This window comes from Peromyscus californicus, unplaced genomic scaffold, assembly GCF_007827085.1.
Source record: "Peromyscus californicus insignis strain IS unplaced genomic scaffold, ASM782708v3 Scaffold_4__1_contigs__length_199733344, whole genome shotgun sequence".
Lineage (NCBI taxonomy): Eukaryota > Metazoa > Chordata > Mammalia > Rodentia > Cricetidae > Peromyscus > Peromyscus californicus.
The window spans coordinates 67684962-67698602 of NW_026294562.1; the positions used below are offsets into that span (position 1 = coordinate 67684962).

At 47.4% G+C, this 13641-nt stretch overlaps 1 protein-coding gene across 1 annotated transcript in view; it reads right to left on the reverse strand.

Annotated features, from left to right (window-relative positions):
- Ptpre (protein tyrosine phosphatase receptor type E) overlaps positions 1-13641 on the reverse strand; it is a 151497-nt gene that overhangs the window by 82211 nt on the left and 55645 nt on the right. Inside the window, exon 2 of the mRNA XM_052762233.1 lies at positions 3536-3558. The gene's annotated coding sequence lies outside the window, so the exon portion shown is untranslated. The remainder of the gene's footprint in view (positions 1-3535; positions 3559-13641) is intronic.

Below are 13641 nucleotides of genomic sequence, written 5' to 3' on the forward strand. Positions count from 1 at the left end.
AAAAGGCTCCTCCTAATCCAATACAAAAAAGAAAAACTTTGACTCTTTTGAAAGCCAATATTAATATAAGTTTTTTTTTTTAATGGCAAGTCAAGGATGATGCCAGTAAAGTGAAGGCCTTTTGGCAAACAGCATGGTGTCTACACATACTGAGGCCCAATTCTATACTTCTTTAGTTGGAAACAGCCCCCTCGATTTTGTAATGATGTTAACATGGGCACAGCAGTGGTCACAGTAATCGATGTTTGTGAACTTTGCTGGGGGCACATCTTGCTTAAATATCTCCATCCTCCTGGGAAAGCTGAGGAGAAGAAGTGAGGTCTATTTCAGCTGGTGTGTTCATTCTGATAGGGCTGACAGCCTGACTTCTCTGCGGCCATCCCACAAAGCATGAATGAGGGCTGTGACAGTCCCCGACCCCAGGGAGCTGACATGTACTGCCTAATCAGACTGTCCAAAGTTCCAAGACACTCAAAAGCCAGTTTCGGATGCCAGAAGTCAGAAATAATTCTTTGACTATTCACCGAAGCTTTGTGCCTAGTCGCAAATGTTTGCCAAGGAAAACAAAATGGGCCAGAGAATCTTGTCTACAGCCCAGGAGGCAAATTCCTAATGAAGACAGAATAGATTACCTTGTCCCCTCCTCACATACTTATTCTCCAAGTCAGAAAGATTCTTGAAGCCAAAAGCAAATTTATTTAGTGTGTGTGTGTGTGTATGTGTGTGTGTGTGTGTGTGTGTGTGTGTGTGTGTGTGTGTGTGTTCATGAATGTCAGTGCACTAGCCTTTGCTGGCAAGTGTGGAGACCGAAGGCTGACACTGAGATGTCTTCCTTAATCACTTACTGTAGCTGGAGAGTTTTCTCTCCAGGTCCCGCCAAGACCCGGCAAGTGGAAGGCTGAGGAAGGGAGACACTGCCAGCTGCCGCAATGACAAGCAGCATGTGAAGATGCCGGTAAGCCACAAGCCACGTGGCAAGGTATAAATTTATAGAAATGGATTAATTTAAGATGTAAGAACTAGATAACAAGAAGCCTGAGCCATTAGGCCAAACTGTTTAAATAACATAAGCATCTGTGTGTTTATTTTATAAATGGGCTGTTGGCCTGCCGGGGCTTGGCGGGACCTGGAGAGAAAACTTTCCAGCTACATACTTACTTTTTGAATCAAGGTCTCTCACTGAACCTGGAGCTTGATGTTATTTTGTTACACTAGCTGGCCAATCAGCCCTCAGGATTCTCCTGTCCCCGCCCACCCCCAGCACTCCAGTCGCAGGCACCCACCTCTTTTCTGGAGGTGCTGGGAGTTGGAACTCATGTCCTCAAGCATGTGCAGAAAGCTCTTTACCACAGAGCCATCTCCCAGCCCCATATTTTTAAAGCCAGGCACTGAGTGGCCCAACTCAAGACACAGAGGCAAAGGTCAAGGCCAAGAAGACTGGAGCTGTTGCCCGGATGTGCTGATTCACATTGGAAACACAGACACACAGTCACTTTAGCATTGCTAGGCAGGACACTGGCTTCCAAACCTCTTGCTGGGTTTTAAACAGAACTATGGGGTGGGTCTGAGGAGCCAGGCAAGCAGCTGTCACAGGATCACTCATTTGGGGAGCTGCTGGCTCACTGATGGGCATCGGGGCAATGGACCAAGAGGCTAGGAAACCCTAGAATGGGAGGAAGGAAGGCTGACTCTGGACAAGCCAGCCCAGAGTGAAGTGCCAAGAAGCACAAAGGTCACATGCTTATAACCAACCAGAATCTGTGTCCTGTGTTTGAGAAGATAAATCCATGGGGCCTGACCCTTGAATATTTCACTCCAGCATTGCAGGCACATTAAAAAAAAAAGGCTGCTCAAATCCACAGGGTCATGTTTAATGTACGTTCACACCAACATGCACAAGTCAACGCTGCTGGCTTGAGTTCCAAGACAATAGAGATTGCTGACTCACAATTAAATCTTCATCCTGTAAAAATGTATTTCAGCAATGAGCCTCCCCTATGTTCCCACTGTCACCATTTACCCAAGCGGAGTTGGATGCCATTCGTAATCAATGACATCTAACAGCAATGCACCAGATAACAGGACCGTAAGACTCAGTATATACAAATGAAGGCTTCCTTCTTTCTCAGCTTGATAAATTCTTGATATCTATCATTAGCCCACCTTACAAAAACACAGAGAAACAACCACGGAACGAGCCTGCCTTTGATAAAAGCAGGAACAACCACACCCATTCACATTCAGATGGAGACACACCATGAAGGACCCCTTGCCTACAGAGGAGGCCAACCACACAAATGAACCAATCTACCAACCTTAAAATCTAGAACACAGTCAAAGTTTATTGTTGCTGTTTCTGTTTTGTCGTTCGAGACGGGGTCTCATGTAGACCAGGCTAACCTTGAACTCTAGAACTTTTTGCTTCTACCTCCCAAGACCTGGTGTTACAGGCATGTGGCAGCATGCCCCACTAGTGAAGATATTTCAAAGGAGGCTGTGCATTTAGGAAATGGAGCTTTCTAGTTGATATGCTGGTGATGCTCATTAGGGCACTAAGCATTCCCTTCTCTTCTTGCAGTCATTTCAAAACTCATTGGGGGAGCATGCTCCAAATCTCAATACTCAGGAGACAGAAACAAGAGGATCCTCTCTGAATTTGAGGCCATTCTGGTCTACATAGTGAGTTCTAGGCTATCCAGACCTACAGATGGAGACTTTGTCTCAACAAAAACAAACAAGACAACAGACTTCTTAGATTCCTCCTCCCCTTTCTTCTGAAAAGAAGAACAGCATTAAGTTGATTTAAGTGTTTTTGAAAAAGGCTATGAAGGAAGCAATGGTGGTATAGGCCTGGAATCTCATCATTAAGGATGCCAAAGCAGAGGGATTTTGAGTTTGAGGCTAGCTCTGGCAACATAGTGATGGCCTGTTTGAAACAAGACAAAGCAAAACAAGATTTGGGCTATGGTGTTTAAATACACACACACACACACACACACACACACACACACACACACACACACACATCAGAGATGTGGAATTTTGCTGTTACCTGGACCCCAAAGGTGTAAACCACAAGATCCCATGACACAGACACATTTTTTTACTAAAAACATCATGCAGAAAAGCACCTTCTTAGCAGCTCCCCCCGCCCCCATTGGCAGCAGATCCATTTAAGAAGGAATTCCCACCAGGCAATCATGTGCCACTGTGCTCCCTAAGGGGTGTTGAATGTGTGCCACCGAGATAAGGCAAGCCCCTTGTGAAAGAAAAGGGACAGAGAAAGGGAAGCACGTGGGAACTGCTCTCAACAATACGTTTCAGGACATTGAATGACTGAGCCAGGAGGAAAAAAAAAAAAATAACAAGAAGTGTGATGTGAGCCATTGAGCAGGTTAAGGCACTAACTTCGCATGTCACCCTCTGACCATATGGCCCGTTTCCCAACAAGATAAGTCTTATATAACAATTAAATCCCAGGCATTTTTAGCTGACTAATCATATTACAAACAATTTTAGAAAGTTATGTACTCACCAAGGGAAAATGATGGCTATAGTCTGAAAGAGAAAGAAGAAAAAAGAGCGTTAGTTACCTGGCGACAATGTTGGCTGCTCATTTGGCCTCCCATTTCCAATAGCACTAGTTGCCTAAACCCAGTTGGCCTCCCATTTCCAACAGCACTAGTTGCCTAAACCCGTTTTTGCTTCACATTTCAGGGTCTCCTGGGGGTAATTTCTTTTTTGCTACACGCACAGGCTTCCAACACCTCTGTCCTACACCAAACCGTCCTGTGCTCCCGGGCAGTCAGGTGGGGGTGGAATGTAGCTGCCCGGGGTCTGAAGTGTGTGATGTCCAGCCCTCAAGGACCGGCACAGGTTGCTGCCCCTAGTGAGGCATGGAAAGGTCCCACCTAAAGTGGTCCCCTTATCTTCCCTGGAGATGTCCTTTCAAGTTAGAGACAGCCTTTCCACTCCACATCTGGGGTCATCTCTGTCTAGCCTGACCACTAATTAGCTCACGGGTCTTTCCCTTAAAAAGCACTAAGATATAATTTACATACATAAGATGTGCCCACGCCAAATGTACAATTTAGTGGTTTTTAATATAGTCAGAAACTTAATAACCCTCATTAAAACCTAGTGCTAGAGACTGGAGAGATGGCTCAGTTAACAGCTTGCTGCTCTTGCAGAGGACTAAGGTTTGATTCCCAGAACCTCCATGGTTCACAGTCATGTGTAACTCTAGTTCCAAGGGATATGGCGCCTTCTTCTGGTCTCTTCAGGTACTGCATAAAAGTGGTACAAAGACATCCATGCAACAAAACACCCATACATATTGAAATAAAATAACTTAAAAAAATCTAATATTAGATCATTTTCAACATCCAAAAAGAAACACACACACACACGCACACACACACACACACACACACATGAGCATGTGCGCACACGCGTTCACCCCATTCTCTCTCTGGCCTCCTAACAACCAACCATTCATCTGCTTTCTGTGGATTTCTCTATTCTGGGCATTTTGTAGAAATAGACTCATGCCATACATGGCCTTTTGCAACTATCTCCTTTTATTGAGAATAATGTTTCTGAATCCTGTCCCTCCCATAGAATTTTCTAGTACTTCACTCCTTTTTATTAACAAGTATCTCACTCCCACATTCAACTTATCCATCCACTGATGGACATAACTTTGTGTTTCTGTTGGTGAAGCAGGCAACCTTACATGAGGCTTATGAGATTTCCATCTGCCTGTGGATGGAGATGTGGCTGGGTTGTGATTACACACTTAAACAGTTAACGGGTAGGATCAATTCTCAGTTGTCACTATTTTAAAATAGCTGGCTTCCTCCATGCTGCTTTCCACCAGATTGCCTGTGATGATAGTCCTGGCAAGGCTGGTTACTTTAAAAACAAATACAATAATGTCTCTGCAGTATAAATCATACCAAGTTATTATAAATTACTATGTGATTACAGATTTAGAAGTTAACTTATGAAGTAGTTTTAAAGCCACAGAAGCAGAGAAATAATTCTGGTAACTAAGAAATTTTAAATCTGCTTAGGAAAGTCTGTACTCAATATACTCCTAATAGAACAAAGGATATCTGCCTTGGCCATTAATATGTAACATTGCACTGGGAATCTTAGCCAACGGAATAAGGCAAGGAAAAAATTACAAGGCATAGGAAAAGCCTAAAGCTTATTTCTGGCATGGCATTATGTTCTATGTAGAGAATCCTAAAGAATAGGAAAGCCCCTATAGCTAATGCATGCACTTAGCTCACAGGATGCAGACAGCACACAAATCAACAGTAGTTACATAGGCTAACCAAAAGCTGTTGAGGGAATGAGTGGGTTTTGTTGTTGTTGTTGTTTTTGTTTTTCCCTGATTCCATACTTGGAGAAGCTGATGGTCCCAGCATCACACATTCATCTGTTAATAAACCAACAGCACACACGGTCTATTGGCAATATCTGACACTATGTGTATTGCATCATTTACTAGGGAAGGTATCTAAAATAATGAAGAGACAACACGTTGATTCACATAAAATCACAGAGGGTTTCCAGCATGCCAAAGGGCCCCATATACCATAACACCCAAGCAAAAGGGAGAGGTTCTCTGAGTGTTGGTAACTGTGGATGGGTGAACTACCTTTCTGTAGTTCATTACAAAACTTCACCCCTTCCATTCACCCTAAAATTCCCAGAGATGATGTCAGAAAGAGTGTTTGCTTGCAGTCAAGCAACAAGAAAAGCCAAAGGTGAACACTGTCTCCACATTCCCAGGGTAATTGACAGGAATGCCCAGAACCCCCTTCCAACACTCTGCCGAGTCATCGCAATATGAAATAAAGCCCAGCGTTACACAGAGGCTGCTGCCGGGCTAGGACTGCAGCCGGAGGCAGAAGCCTGGGTCAAGCCAGACAGAAACCACAAAGGAAAGAGCTCGGTTGGTGTGGAAGCAGAGGTTGTTCCGTCAATAGCTGGATAAACAACCAAATAAAAATGACAACTCAAAACAGAGCCGTGAAGCAATGTGTTTTCCTTGAGACAGCAAGTTTGAATCCCCAGAACCTGCAGGTGGCATGTTAGGTTGTGAGGGTTCTTGGTTTGTGGTTCACAAATGATCGCATGACCATCAGTTTCCCTAAGGACAGAACCAGAGCAAAACCAAACCCCAGCAGGCTCTGAAGGTCATCTTGACCGACTCTATATTTCCTTTAGCCTGAGGCCTTGTGGACAGTCACCAGTACACTGAGTGAAGCCTCGTAAGAGACATTTAAAACCTGGGGGTTGGGGAGGCAGTTGATGTGGGCAGTTTGTTTAACATCCTTCCACAAACGAGAAGCTTCCTGCTCTTATCTTGAACACCAGCATCCTCCAAAAAGGGGAAGGAGGGAGGAGGGGGATTCATGCGCTTGTTCAGCTGTGTGTGTGTGTGTGTGTGTGTGTGTGTGTGTGTGTGTGTGTGTGTGTGTGTGTGTGTGTTGAGGGGGCAGCTTCTGCTGCTTCCTCCCTCCACACCTCACAGCTATCCTATGAGGCAAAGGGGTGTTCCTTAAAGATGAGGACCCTGCGGCCTGCAGAATGAGAAGGTGGGGCATGTCATGCTCTCCCAGCCTACTACTCTCAGCTGCATCCCCTGGCTCACTTGCTCATGATTTGGGGTGGCAGCTCTGCCCTCTTAGCGAAGCTATAATTCCTTTAAGGCAGTCTTGTCTTCCCTCTCTAAGGTCCTGGTATCCGGGGCAAAGCCTGGGAATGACGTTCTTCTACAGGCAACAATGATACTGGCATGTTTCTCCCTCAAAATTCCTCCCAGTTCCAGGGAGAGCTCCTCTGGCTTCCTTAGTCCAGAAATACCTGGAAAGAGCCAGATGGGCCACATCCCTCCGCTGGGGAGGGAGAAGTCTTTGGGAGTGGTTTGAACCGGCCTGCTACAGAGGTAGAGCTGGGGGTTGGTGGTGCCTTGAGTTCACAACCACATCTATTCCGCTTCCATGGAAAGCTCGGCTTACCCTGGGAAAGAGGCTGGTGACATCAGAAAAAGGGGAAATCCACTCTAAGGAAGGCCTGAGGGCAGGCAAGGTCAGGCCCAGGAAGAGAGCTCCCAAAGGAAGTGACTAGCAGCTAGGCTTGGGCCTGATGGTTCCCAAGATAGAAAGCCCCAGCAAGGGGAGTTACTGTGCAGTCAAGCTCCATAAGGAAGACAATCAGAGTACAGGGTTAGAAGAAGTCCACGGAACTGCTCTGGCTGAGGATAAAGTTACAGTTGCTGCTGAGGTGGATAGAGCTGGCCAATCTTTCTGAACTCAGACAAAAGCAAAATGCCTTTCCACACACCCACGGCCCACGCGCATCTCTGGCATCCCTGTGGGGGGCATTTTGCTGCCTGCCACTTTACAGGCTTTTCTTTTGAATGGGCAACACGATTTTAAAAATTGTGGAAGCGCTTACATTTTATTTTAAAATTCTAGTAACATGTTTTCTATATGCATCATGTCTCTTAAATGGGGACATTTTTATGACAGTTGAAGATGCCATGAAGCAAAAGGCACACAAAATTCTATGTGGGGAAATACCAAGGACATTGGCCTTGAATAAATCTTAACTGTGCATAATCAGACCTGGCCAAGTTCCTCCATGCTGGCTGCATTCTCTCAAGATTCCGGTTTTCCCAGAAGGCGCTGGTCAATGAGTCAAGAGCACTGGGCAAGCAAGAATTGCTATCCACTATCAGCCATAGTAACCCTCGAGCCCAATCACTATACCTACGAACTTACACAGACTGGCCGAAAAGCAGGGCACAGCTAGAAACAGGCTAGTAACCAAGGCCTATCAAGGGAACCACAGCCTTGGGCATGGCTGTGGCCCAGCCATGCCTTAGGCTTGCCTGCATTCCATCAGACAGCCACACTGTGCTGCCAGGGGGTGTGGAGTGATGAGAACGTGTCATGTTTCTTAAATCATCCAGGCTGCAGATTGCACTGATCTCATGCTGCCAAGTCTCACAGTTTCCCTGTTTACCTTGCAGACACCAGCAAAGCTGCTACTTTCCCATCTTCCGATGCACTGAGGAAGGACTGGAAATAGTGGCTGAAAGAAGAGGAGGGGAGTCTCCCCCACACAAAAGGAGAGTGGTAAAGACGTCACTCTACCTACCCCATAGGTACAAGCTGTCCCCAAAAGGAAGGAGAACCTTCAAAACAATCTCATCAAGGTGACATTTTCTCAGCCATTCATTTTGTTAACTCAAGACAGACAAGCATGCTTTCTAAATATTTGACAATTTCTAGCAAGTATTCCCAGACAAGCCACCTGCCTGCTCTCCACCCAGTACATATGACACTTCTCTAACTGCTCACTGTGGGGTGCCCTCTTTGCATAGGGAACTGTGCATATTAGGAAGCTAGGGGAGCCCTTGTTTGCAAGCACAGGCCTGGTGTTTTCCATATTGCTACACCTGTCTACCGATTATGATTGCCCTGGAATTTAGGAGCACAGCAGTTTGGATCCACTCTCTTCGGAGGCACAGGTGCTCTCCCAGCTCCAGAGGAATGCTAATGACTGGCTCATCTCTTGGTGCAGGGCACACATACTTCTCCCATAGTGATATAGTGACAGTCACTCTCATGGCTTGGACCTGTTTTGCTGTTTTCTTTTTTAGATCTCTTTGCCCCCACACCCTACCTCCAGGAGCTGCTTCCTTGCAGGGCTCCTGTGCTTGATTGAAAGTAGAATGGTGTGAACGGCCTTGTCAAGTTCCTTGGAGAGGCATCATGACAAGAACCGCTAAAGCCACTCAGTACTCCCAGGAGGAGTCTGCTACTAGACCTGCTCTGTAGACAAGAAAACTGAGGCCTACAGATAGAGTCACTCGCTTCAAAGAATCCCACTGCTGAGCAGGGCAGTGACTCCAGAGCTGACTTCCCTGCCGCCTCCGTGAGCTCTTCCTGGACAGAACTGGCTGTACAAGGGAGGTCCTTAGAAACAGAAAGACCCTCTCTGTCTGGGCTGTTGGTGCTTGTCCATGTCCCAAGCCTACCTAGAGTGATGCCGCTCCTCTGGGGATGTGCCCTTTGGTCAGAGCACACACGGCTCCATGGACCAATCCCATCACCTTACAAATCCACCATGTTTACTTCTAATAGTGCAGTGTATAGCTCTGGGTCTTGAAGGGAGACTCTGAGCATCGTGACACAGGTGTGACTCACAAAGACAAGACCCTTGAAGCTCACTGGGTCTTACTTAGAAGGTATATCCCCACCAACTCTGCCAGCCCACTTCCAAAGGACCCAAAGTGTAAAGGAGGGAACTACCTCTAGATGGAGACCTGCTCTTGTCTCCTCCTTGAAGGGTTAAAGCTGTGGAGCAGGTCAGGGAAGGTGAGTTCACCTTAAGACAATGCACTTCCCCTCCCCTAATTCCCAACCCTCTGGGACAGTCTCTAAGAGTGGCCATGGGGTTTGACTAGGTCTGTGGGCCTTCCTGGGGTCAGACTCCGAAAGGTGTGACTGTTTCTCTTTCTTTCTAATGCTGACCAGAGCCTAAGCATGCTCCGTAACTCCCTAAGGCTTTGGACTTCCTTGATTCTTTTCTAAAGCTCCCTCTCTGCTGTGTGGCTGCCTGCCGCCAGGTGGCTGACCTCCCTGCCAGGCTTCATCCCAAGCTGCACAGCCTGTGCTCCTTCTCCTTCTCTTTTCCATGCTCCTCCTCCCTTCCAAGCAGCTGCAAGATTTACAGCTTGCTCGCCCTGGGCTTTTCCTTTTAAAGGCCAATAAATTGTCCCCGAAGCTTCCATTGGAATCTGTTCTTTGTCCTTTAGCATCTATTGGTGTCAGTTCTCAACTTCTTTTATTCATGAGACGAAAAGCCCCAAGAGGGGACCCTGATTTCCCAGGTAGTGTACGATGGCTGCTGGGACTCCCCTCAAGATTCCCAGCGACACTTCTTTCCTGACTTCTAATTCTTTAATTGGCAGAGGAAATGAACTTGCTCCTGCACCCCTAGACAGCATCCGAAGGACTAAAGAATGTTTCCGAATTTTCAAAAACAAAACAAAACAAAAACCCATTACACCAACTTTACAAACAATGGCCCCATTTTCGCTGCCACAGTGGACAAGTGAACACGTTTCGTACAGAACCCCTATGGGTCCTCGGGCTGACAGGTGGGTGGTGTGTCTTCAGCCATGCAGCCCCATTGACTCTCTACCACTCACTTCCACAGCGGAGTCATTTGTCAGCCTGTCCCTCCCCTTTCTCCCAGATTTGAGTGACACACTGTGAGCAAGCCTGCTTGACTGGTCACATTCTAGGAAAGAGGACCTCAGCCCTGAGCAGTGGCAGGTAGACCTCTTGCTTCCTGGGTGTTAGCGCTTGTCTCTCTCTCTCCCCTCACCCACTCTGCCATTTAACTGTGGCAAACGGAGCAGAGCTCTGCCATCTCCCAAGGTTGTGCGAGCCAAGGCCCTTCCCACACTGGTCTCTCCAGTGACAGATTGCAGGCTTGGGCTTTCTGCCTGATAACACCCAACATCTTTACCCCCAAGAAAAGCGACAGATACAATTCGATCTTTTCTCTGCTTTCTGCTTGTGTACTAATACAGCTGTGTGGGACAAAATGACCCCGTAACAAGTCAACATTCAGACACACTAGGGATCAGCCACCTGAAGCGAGCTTCTCTCAGCTTGCCATGGTGGATATGTGTACATGGAGAGGTGCTTCATAAAGGACTCCCAGAGTCAGGCTTCTCCTAGGGAAACTGGTGAGATGGTGCTTGGACCAGGAGAGTCATCCCTGGCCTCTGCTCCCCTAACAACCTTGAAAATGGTTCTCATGTTAAGGAGTTTCTCTAAAGCCATGCCAGAGACTGGGTTGGATGGATCTACAGCAGAGCACGAACAGGCCCCTGTGACCACCCCAAGCAAAACTGAATGTCTTCCTGAAGTGATGGATTGGTGCAGATAAAAAGGGTAAAATGTGTGGGTCCTTATCAGAATCTGGACCTGCCTCCCCAGGGAGGGAAGATGCCAGGGTGATCTCCTCCAGAGGCTCCCACTCACAGGAAAGACGTTAACACCTCCGAACATATCAAGGTATCTGGAGTTCCTCACACTGTGCCCTATCGCACGAACCTGTCAGATTGCTCTCTCCTGACTCCCTCTTTTTGATCTTGCCAGTGTCCTCCAGACTTCCTGGATCCCCCACTCCCTGCACTATTATCTCTTTAACCCTCTCATCTCTCTGTCTGTGGTTTCATTTCCCAGCAGCACCTCCCTAACTGCGTCTCACCAAAGATGGTGAAGAATGAGAACGCCCCCCTTTGTCACTGTAGCAGCCGCCCTGTGCTGTGTGTGTGTGTGTGTGTGTGTGTGTGTGTGTGTGTGTGTGTGATCCACACTTTACAGGTGACAGAAATGAGAGGCAGCCATTCGCTGACACAGAAGTCTCAGGTGGTTTGGGGATCTCTGAAGAGAAACTACAACACTTAGGATCTCTTTAGCGTCTAAACATTTCTGAGGGCTCAGGGCATCCTGAAGGGTGAATGGATAAGATGCTTAGGCCAGCATTTAACACACACTGTGGGTCTGCTGTGTGATAGCGACAAGCCAACAGTGAGCACTAGATGATGCCAGGCCCAGGGTGGGCATCGAAACTGAAACTCAGTGCCTAAGGCTGCCATGGACCTGGCAGGCCTCAGAGCCATTGGGAACTGACCGGTATGGGCTGCATGGTGTCCCTCATAGATAGACAGGGATATTACTCAGGGACTAAGACAAGATGTTGACGTCACGAGAAAAGGGGAAGTCACCCTGAACTTACCTAGAGCAGATCAGTTTGTAAGATGATTCTGAGGAAGATTTTGACAATTAGGAAACCACTTAAGGGGAAGATCTGCCAATCAAGCAGTCATTTTGCTAAAGCAACCTCAAATATTTTGGTGTAGTGATCTTCCATGCTCCTTGACTCGACCCATGCAATTAGTCCGTTACAAAATCCGCGGAGCTGAGATGGCCCTAGTCAGGGAGGGAGAGCAGAAGGCATCCTGAGCATCAGCTGCAGCGGTCCAAGGAAAAGCTTCCTTTCTCCACTTTAAAACAGTTCCTAATGAAAGATAAGCCTCCAGGGGATTTACAAACCAGGGGGCTGTGAGCAAATGCATCTCCAGCCTTGATCTGCATTGCTCAGGACATGCACCTACATCCCCCACCACCGAGAAAGTTCTGTGAACTCAGCAGGAATCCCTCCTCCACAGAAAAGAACAGGGCTGCATTCATCAGGCAACAAAAACTGCATTATGACAAAAGTATGCAGCGCTCCATTCTGGAACAATACACTGCAATACAAGTGTAGAGTTTGACCGAATTCTGCTTCAGTCACCTAGAGAGATCAGCTGCCCTTTTCCTTGGCCAGGCAGTGCAGCCACAATTTCAAAGAAAATCACGTTCTTTAAACAACAACAACAACAAAAAATCTTCTCAAGACACATGTATGTGAGCTGCTGGGTTGCACAGTTAGTGGTTCTGGATCTTGGCAGAAAGCAAAGATGCCAGAGGTCTGGCAGAGTTGGGCTGCTGTGTGCCTCGCTTTCCTTGGCCTCTCACAAGTCTGGTGGTCCTTCTGTAGTCCATAGTCTGAGGGAACAAGGGGAACAGCAAGAATCAGTGTGGCCCACAGACACAGGGAAGGCAGGGGCCCAGAGCAGAGGGCCTGACTGCTCCACAGTCTATACCTGGGGTCACTGATGCAGCTTTGCCTGGATGATCCAACAAGATAGTGTTGTGTGGGTGAGTGCAGGATCTGAGGGGTGAGGCCTAGGGATGGGAAGGAGGGCCACTGCCTACACCCAAGGATAGCTTGGGCAAGACCCCATACCCCACCCAAGCACATTTACTAGGACAATCCAGAACTCTATCAGGTGTTTCCAGCATGCAGCTTGTGGGCTGCACGCTGCTGTGGAGAACTGTGAGTGCAGCATAACACAGGATCATCAACTGACTTTAAACATCAAGGGATTTTTCAGTTTGCTATGTGGAATTCATCTAGGCGGCTCTTAAGCTTGGACTTTGTACACGACAATGCCCTGCTGCGATGTCAAAAGATGGGGCGGACCACTTTTATCTGACATTCTACCTGATCCTCTTGACAAGTCTGAGGTGATTTGCTTGAGGCCACATGGTCAATGAGAGGATGAGCCAGAATCCAGATCCAGCCATGTCAGACTTCAGAGCCTAGGATAAGTGGAAAGCCTCCAATCTTAGGAAGACCCTACCAGACCTTTAGGGAGGATCAGCAACCACTTCCTGAGAGACGAACTATGGATGGCGGAGTCCTACTAGGCAAAGCTGGGGGACGTGGTTAGGACCTAGCAGCCTAGAGGAAGGACTCTAGCCTTGACACTTCCCTCCCCAAATGGTCTGTGGTCAAACACCACCACATCCTCAAGAAGCCATCTGCCAGTGGTACCCCTCACGAAAGCAAACAAGTGCCACCTCTCAGCAGAACTCCAACTCATTGGAGACTCAAGACCAAATTCAAAATGGCCTCTGCAGCATTTACTGAAACCCCAGGCTGAGTCTCCAAACTGGTAAAATTCTGGCAGTTGAATTTGAGAAAATGCAT